Here is an 8,427-nt window from a genome sequence, read left to right as displayed (position 1 = left end):
GGGAGTATAGGAAATAATTAATTATGAGGGGCAGCATAGGAAATAATTAATTATGAGGGGGAGTATAGGAAATAATTAATTATGAGGGGCAGCACAGGAAATAATTAATTATGAGGGGGAGTATAGGAAATAATTAATTATGAGGGGCAGCATAGGAAATAATTAATTATGAGGGGGAGTATAGGAAATAATTAATTATGAGGGGGAGTATAGGAAATAATTAATTATGAGGGGCAGCATAGGAAATAATTAATTATGAGGGGGAGTATAGGAAATAATTAATTATGAGGGGCAGCACAGGAAATAATTAATTATGAGGGGGAGTATAGGAAATAATTAATTATGAGGGGCAGCATAGGAAATAATTAATTATGAGGGGGAGTATAGGAAATAATTAATTATGAGGGGCAGTATAGGAAATAATTAATTATGAGGGGCAGTATAGGAAATAATTAATTATGAGGGGGAGTATAGGAAATAATTAATTATGAGGGGGAGTATAGGAAATAATTAATTATGAGGGGCAGCGTAGGAAATAATTAATTATGAGGTGCAGCACAGGAAATAATTAATTATGAGGGGCAGCATAGGAAATATTTAATTATGAGGGGGAGTATAGGAAATAATTAATTATGAGGTGCAGCACAGGAAATAATTAATTATGAGGGGCAGCATAGGAAACAATTAATGGTGGGGGTATAGGAAATAATTAATTATGAGAGGCAGTCTAGTAATTAATGGGGGGGAGGCATATTCAATAATTAATGGAGAGGGATCCCAGTATATTTAATAATTAATTAGCCCAATTAATCAATTAATTGGGCCAATATATAAAATATTTAATATACTGCACCCCCTTGTGAACTAATTAATTGAGGGGGTACCAGTGTATTATGGATGCGGTCACATGTACCGCTATTTATTTTTAAACTTTAGTCCGGCCCTCCAACGGTCTGAGGGGGGAGTGAACGGCCCCCTATGTAAAAAGTTTGGGGACCCCTGCTGTAAAGCATGCACATGGAACAATAAACGGTAGAGCTGAAAGCCTATGAAAGCCAGAATACAGTGTATAGTCCTAAGATGTCTTCTAGAAATTACATTTGGTTGAAAATCATAATGTGATATACAGTAACTGCCATGCATATTCCCAAAATTGAAAGTGGTCACTGAATATTCCTTCATGTTACAAGAGAGAGTAACATATGCAGGCCTGGTATTAGACAAAGTGGGGTCCTGGGCAAAGCTAAAAGTTGGGCCCCAGAATGAAACTATATAAACTCACCTATGGGATTATAGGTCATACTCTGCATTAAACCCTTAATAATGAGGCGTGAAAAGGCTTCAAGCGTTTAAAGACATATGACCGGAGTCAGCAATATAAAACAATCTTTCTTTATATCCAAATGTGAAAAGACATAAAACACCAGTACATCACCAAATCTTTGGCAAACAGTGTCAATTGTCCATACAATTGTAGCACGCTAGGAGATCATGGCTTTTCACTGAGCAGCCGACGCCCGTATGGTTTCGTGTGACGTTTCGGAGGTGTGTCCTCCTTTCGGAGGTGTGCCCCAATGTCTCACCATGTTGGAGGCATACAACATGCTTGCCTCTGACACAGAGTCAGCTAGTGGGGATGATCTCCCCATCTACCTCTTCTCTTCCTCAACTTTCAGTGTCCTGCAAGAACCCCTGAGAAGGCATTGCAGGGTTTATGCTGGAGAAGTGCCAGGGACTTCTGTGGGAGAACTGCCTAGGACTTCTAGGGGAGAAGTGTCTGGAGCTTCCATTGACCCCACATCGGTAGCCCCAGACACCCCTCAGGTTCCAGACTTTTTGGGCCAACCTTGAATTAAATTTAAAACTGCAGGGCTCAGAGCTGTGGACTTTTAAAGTATTTTTATGATGAGGAGCGATTGAATATAATTATAGTCCAGACAAATCTCTATGCGGCACAGAATATTGCCTAAAATCCCACTAGATTTTATGTACAACCCCACAGGTGCACCCCTGTCACTGCAGCAGAGATGGAGAAATATTGCTACATAATACTTCTTATGGGAATTGTAAAGAAGCCATCGATCAGGGACTACTGGAGCCCAGACATACTGTACCACACCCCGATGTTCTCCTTGGCGATGAGCAGGATGCGCTTTGAAGTCATCCATAAGTTTTTGAACTACACCGACAACTTGCTCTGCTCCAGCTCCTATTTCTAGCAGTGCAGCCCCTCGTATACACTTCTCACCAGAAGACAACACTGTCTTCTCCAATGACTGTTGAGGCCACTGATTCACTACAACAGTCAAGGCATCTGTAGCATTTCTGTTCGGGTTGGTATTCAGAGTGAAAGAGGCCTTGCAGCTCCCTCTAGATTTTTCCCAAGTAAACTCTGAAAACCCTTTAAAGCTTTTGAGGTTTATAATTTTCATTTTAAAGGTTCAGTACTAAGGACCACAGATATATGCCAATGGTGACTCAAACTTTTACATACTCTTTTCAACAATGCACATAAATCTTTGAGTGCTGTTTTCTGAATTTCACAATTCTCTTTATTGATGTTTTTCTGTGTTTGAGGAGTGCCACATAGAGGGAATTTATTGCAGAATTGCCACAGTAAACATGTTTATGTGATCTCTTCTCAGTCATTGGGATTCTGCCTTTGGTTATATAACAATTGTTTGTACAAAATTACTGTACTGTGTGGTATCATGATCTGACCCCAAAAAACATGGTTATGAGAAAGAAAATGTAAATGAATTGATAAAGGAAAACTTTGCCTCAGTTTTACTACAATGTCTTCCCACCAGGGACTGACCTTTTGATTTGGGGACAGCTGTATTTCACGGGTACCTGAGTGGCTGGCTTAGTGCATGACCGAGCACTAGTTGTATCATGGTTAGCTTGGGCCAGGTGAACTGGCCTCTTCCACGCCCAACAGGGACAGCAAAGGGATGCAGGAAGAGGGAGAGGCTGCAATAAGATGGATGGTCACTCCCAGTATACATGTAGGGAATGTAAGTGTAGGGGTTCCCAGACAGATGGTAAAAGGGAGGGCTGTGATGTTAGCGTCAGCCAGGAATCATACATGGAGACAGGGCTATGGACATCAAACTCACAGTCTCTTTATTCCAAGACCCCAACACAGCAACAGTAACAGGCAGGTAGTAGGTCCTTTCTGTCAGGTCCAGGGTAGCTAATGGTTGGTTGCAGTCTGGTGTAGCTCACAGGTCCAGGCTTAGGGCAGGAAAAGAGGTTGGCAACTTTGGCAGCAGTTTTGGCATGCTCTATATAGAGAGGCAGAGCTGCAGGCCTAGCAGAGGGTGAACCCTCTTAGATGAGAAAGCAGCATCTGGGGGAATTTCAGACATCCAACCAATCACTGGAATTTGTGCAGATCATTATTAACATTATATAACATCATCATCAGATATATTAACCCTTTCCCTCAAGCAGATCGAGAATACAGCTGCAATATCAGAACTGAGTATGGTATATGGCAGCAAACACAAGGAATAAACAGAATAGAATTGGCCAAATTTCTACCCATAGGTTGTAAAGGTTCGCAATATCCCTGATCAGTGGGCCATTACACTACCATAAAAGACAGCTCCCTGTACATCAATATATGACTTACTGTGGACAGTGTTGTTTCAAGGGTCAGGGCATTGAAGGGAAGCTGCACCATTCACAGCAGATTATGCATTGTCCCTTTATAACGGCTATACAATCTTTATTTTTTTGGCAATTTGGACAAATAAGAGATTATATATATATAGCGACATTAGATGCACTTTACAAATACTTCATTTTAGTTGGTTATTGGCTTATTGATGAGATTTTATTAACTCTTAAATATATGTATTGAAATTATGGTTTCCTTTCTTCTTGAATTTTTTGGGGGCCGTACACCTTACCATAAAAATAACATATTATCTTTATTTTATGGATCACTGCAATTACGGTGATACCTCATTTATATAGTTTTTAATATATTTTGCAATTTTACTAAAGAAAATCTCATTTATTTTCATACCACCATGTTTTCAGAGACATAACTTTTATATTGTTTGGTCGCTAGAGCTGGTTTAGGGTATATTTTTTACGTATTGAGCTGTACTTTTGAGTGGTAGAATTTTGGTGCACATAACTTTTTATGATCACTTTTTGGAACATTTTTGTGAATGTATTTTTATGAAAAAATTACATTTTTGGCAAGTTTTTCCAGTTTTGTTTTTACAGCCTTCACCGAGCGGGTCCAATACTGTTACTGATTTATTGTACGGATTGTTACAGACACAGCGATACCAAATATGTGGGGTTTTTCATGATTTTGTGTTTGTACTGTATGTAAATGGAATGTTGGTGTTTAGACTTTCACTTTAATTCTTTTTATTAAAAGATGTTTTTATAAAGTGTTTTTAATTTTTTTTTCTTATGCAGGTTGGCTTGAACAAGCGATGCTCTGATCACTTGTTCAAGCACTTATTTCTATAACACAATAACACAGTGTAATACAGTTGTATTACACTGTGTTATGTAACACACTGAGCTGCTGGGCACGCTCAGTGTGTTACAGCCGGGTCCTGCTAAGAGGCAGCACCCGGCTCCCGGGCAGCATCGCATAGCTCCGGGGCACTGGTAGACCCCAGGTCTGCGATCGGAGCCACGGACCCCCCGGTAAGCGCCGCAGGGGGTTTCGGTCTATTACCGAAACTCTGATCTCGGCTGTCAGCGGCGGGTGTCGGCTATAATATACAGTGACACCCGCAGCTTCTGGCACCGCCACCATTCGGCGTTTCCTTCATGAAGTTGATTGTAGATTTTTTCCAGGGTTTCTTGAAATTCCCAATTGGCCCCTTACACTAGACCTTTCTGATCATCTATAAATATTCAAACAAAGAATTAAAATGAGTTTGATAAAAGACAAGTATGTGAAGAATGTTAGATTTTTTCAGAATAACATGTAAATAGCAGTAACTCGATACCGTAAATGTGTGGGCAAACAATCTGCGTGATTAGAAAAACTATACAGAACAGCATGTGGCTGAAGGTAAGACAGTCCAAGAAAGTAGGCGCTGTCAATAGTGGATAGCATTGGATTATATTATCAGGCATTCAGTGGGATGAGAGTTTATAATTACAGCTTGGGTCCTTGCCAGTGAGCATAGAAGTGAGACAGATTGGCAGGTACTTACTGATATATACATTATTAAAAGTCTTTATTTGTTGTAATAGACCATTCTGCATACCAATTATGTACAAGCTGCAAAGTAAGATCATTTACATAAAGTGTAACAGTAAAGTTCTAATGATTTTACCAAAAATGTGATTGTATTTGATTCCCCCTTTGAAAACCAACAGAATGATGCCTACTTTGTGTTGCTCGGCCTTTTCTTTTCAAAGTTATGGCAGTTTCTGTTCTGAAAGTGTTTGACATAAATCTTTCTCAGCAATAGTGAAGTGGGCGGAGACTAATATCTGTCAGTCTATGCCCTCAAGCTGAGGCCAGCCAGCTTGCCCACAGATCCCATGATGCCTTGTGTTCTCGCTCAAAGTAATTTAGCATTAAATCCATTTAGTTTCCCACACATACATCCACTGAACACTGCATATTGCACATTTATATGGTTACATCCTGGCAGCTTCCATCACATGGAGGAGCAGGGAACATGTAATAAGTGAGAGAAATCATAAGAAAAACAGTTACATGAAGTCTATAGCCTGTGCTATGAGAGCACTAAGGGTTAATAGCTTATCTGCACAGAGATGATAGTGCCAATGGCAAGGTGGGGGAGGGGTGCAGCATGAGGTGCAGAGAAAGACAGAGAAAGTTCTGTAAAATCACAGACTTGGATGGAGGACCTGATGGGGAACAGGAGAGATCTTGTACCTCACTTTTCTGTGCAGGAGACAACTGTATCCACAGTTCTGAACACATCCAGCTCTGCTACATACACAGAGGGAGTTCTATCACATGACCTACTGCTCTGTGAACTCAGGAGCTCCTCCCCTCCCATGAAACCGACAGATAAACAAACTATGGACTCACAGGGCTTATCAGCACAGGGAGATGAAGTAGCCATTGCGGTGACAAGGTAATCTGAGGGGTATAGCAAAGAAACTGTGGAATTTAGGTAACAAAGATAAAAGGACAAGTTTTCTTACATCCCAAGAGCTATTAATTTGTGAAAAAAAAAACTTTACAGTTACTCTTTAAGGTTGCCAATGAGCATAGGCTTCAACTTAGCCATAACACTGAATGGGTTCCATACAGTTGAAGGGGTTTTGGTCACTTTACCTCATGTTTTTGTAATGTGTGGGTAAGTGTGGGAGGCAGGATAGTAGGAAATTTACCAATATACATCTAAATCATATACCTCATCAGCCAGACATTCCTGTCCATAAAATGGCCACAGATCATGTGATCTCTAACAATGGATTGTCCATGGACAGATACAAATCACGTGACTCTCCATCTTTTTATGAACATACAAGTTTATGACTGGCTGATAAGGTAAAAGCACTTACATAAACGGTACAAAAAACAGGCGGTGCAGGGATATAATTTGTTATAATTTGATCCACTGAGTACAGCATTTTTATACAAACTGTTTTGGGATATGCTATTAATTGTCTATGGGGGCATGTGGGGGGCTACAAAAGGGTTCCTGCTGACACGTTCCCTTTAAAGGGAAGCTTTAACCAACTATCACCACCAAATCCAATTTTTTAATCCCAAGCATTCTTTTAACACCTCACTAAAGCAATATTTTCTGTTGGTAACATATTGTCTGGAGATATTTTGTAAAATATAGAAAGCACTTCTAGGGTAAGATGGAAGGTGATGTGTTTATAGTGGAAAAAAACATATATGAATATAGAAAAAAGAAGCAGCGATATCAGTCAGGCTATGAGTAACACTACCTCCTGCACTTCTAAGGATTAAACAAGCAAAAGTATAAATTAATAAATTAAACTTAATGTCCCACATTTATCAAAAACAGTGCAAACCGCACTAGGTTAAGAGTGAGTCAGATTCATGAATTATGGTTCACGTTCTTCATTATTCTGGCGCACCATCCACTGTTTCGACAGAGTACACCAACTTTTTTCTGTGCACCTTTAACATAGGTCCATATTTATTAAGACCCATGCGCCAGTTTTTTTGTCTGACTTTGCACATTCTTTTTAGTACAAACTGCTTGCACATGTATTTATAAAGAGTCCGCAACAGATTTGTGTCATAGCTGCGCTATACCCGAACCTGAGGCATTCTGGTGCATAGTTGGACCGGGTGTCACATTTATCATGCAGTGTCCGAACAGAATTGTGTCACATGCCCTATTTTAAAGGTGCACCAATAAAAGTTTATGCACTCTGTTAGAACAGTTCAGGGGGCACCAGATTAATGCAAATGTGCACCACAATTCATTAATCTGGTGCACTCTGCACAATTCACAGGCAAACTGTACCTAGAGCAGTTTGCACTTTTGATAAGGGTGTGCAACACAATCCTGTCAGACACTGCATGATAAATGTGGCGCACGGTCTGACTGTGCACCGGAACGCTCCTTTCAATACAGAATTTAGTGTTGCATCGGGTATAGTCCAACTGCGACACAATTGTGTTGTGGACACTTAATAAGAAATGAACACAGGGCTGGATTCTACAGAGGGCTCCCTGGGTGCGTGCCTTGGGGTTTCCACCACTTTGAAGACGGTGGTGGCTGTGTTTATATATCTATGTATTCTTGGGGGGTTGTATATATCTATGTATTATTGGGATGGCTGTGCATATATCTATGTATTCCCTGCGGGGGGGGGGGGGGGCTCTGTATATATGTATGTATTCCTGGGGGGGGGGGTGTATACATCTATGTATTCCTGGTGGAGGCTGTCTATTTATGTGTATACCTGGGGGTGCTGTGTATATTTCTATGTATTCCTGGAGGTGGCTGTGTATAAATGTATGTATTCTTGGAGGGGCTTTGTATATATCTATGTATTATTGGGGAGGCTGTGTATATATCTATATATTCCTGGGGGGTGTCAGTATATATTTATGTATTGTTGGGGGAGGCTGTGTATTCATCTATGTGTTACTGGGGTGGCGCTGTATATGTATGTGTTACTGGGGTGGCGCTATATATATAAAAGTGTTACCAATAGTACACTTATTGCAGCCCTTTAATTAAAGCAGGGGCTTTAATAACTGCGGGCCAATGTTTCCCACCAAACTATACACCAATCTGTTTAACGACATCATAATACACAACTTACATTCTGGACTGCAATTGGACTGGTTCTCTCTCAGATCTTTCCTTAAGATCTATATATTAAAATATTACAAAAATATAAGAAAATAATTCTTGAGTCACTAAAGCCACTATTTTAATGATACTGGCAGCCAGATATTAATATGAT

This window comes from Engystomops pustulosus, chromosome 4 (assembly GCF_040894005.1).
Source record: "Engystomops pustulosus chromosome 4, aEngPut4.maternal, whole genome shotgun sequence".
Lineage (NCBI taxonomy): Eukaryota > Metazoa > Chordata > Amphibia > Anura > Leptodactylidae > Engystomops > Engystomops pustulosus.
Note: the sequence above shows the minus strand (reverse complement) of the source record.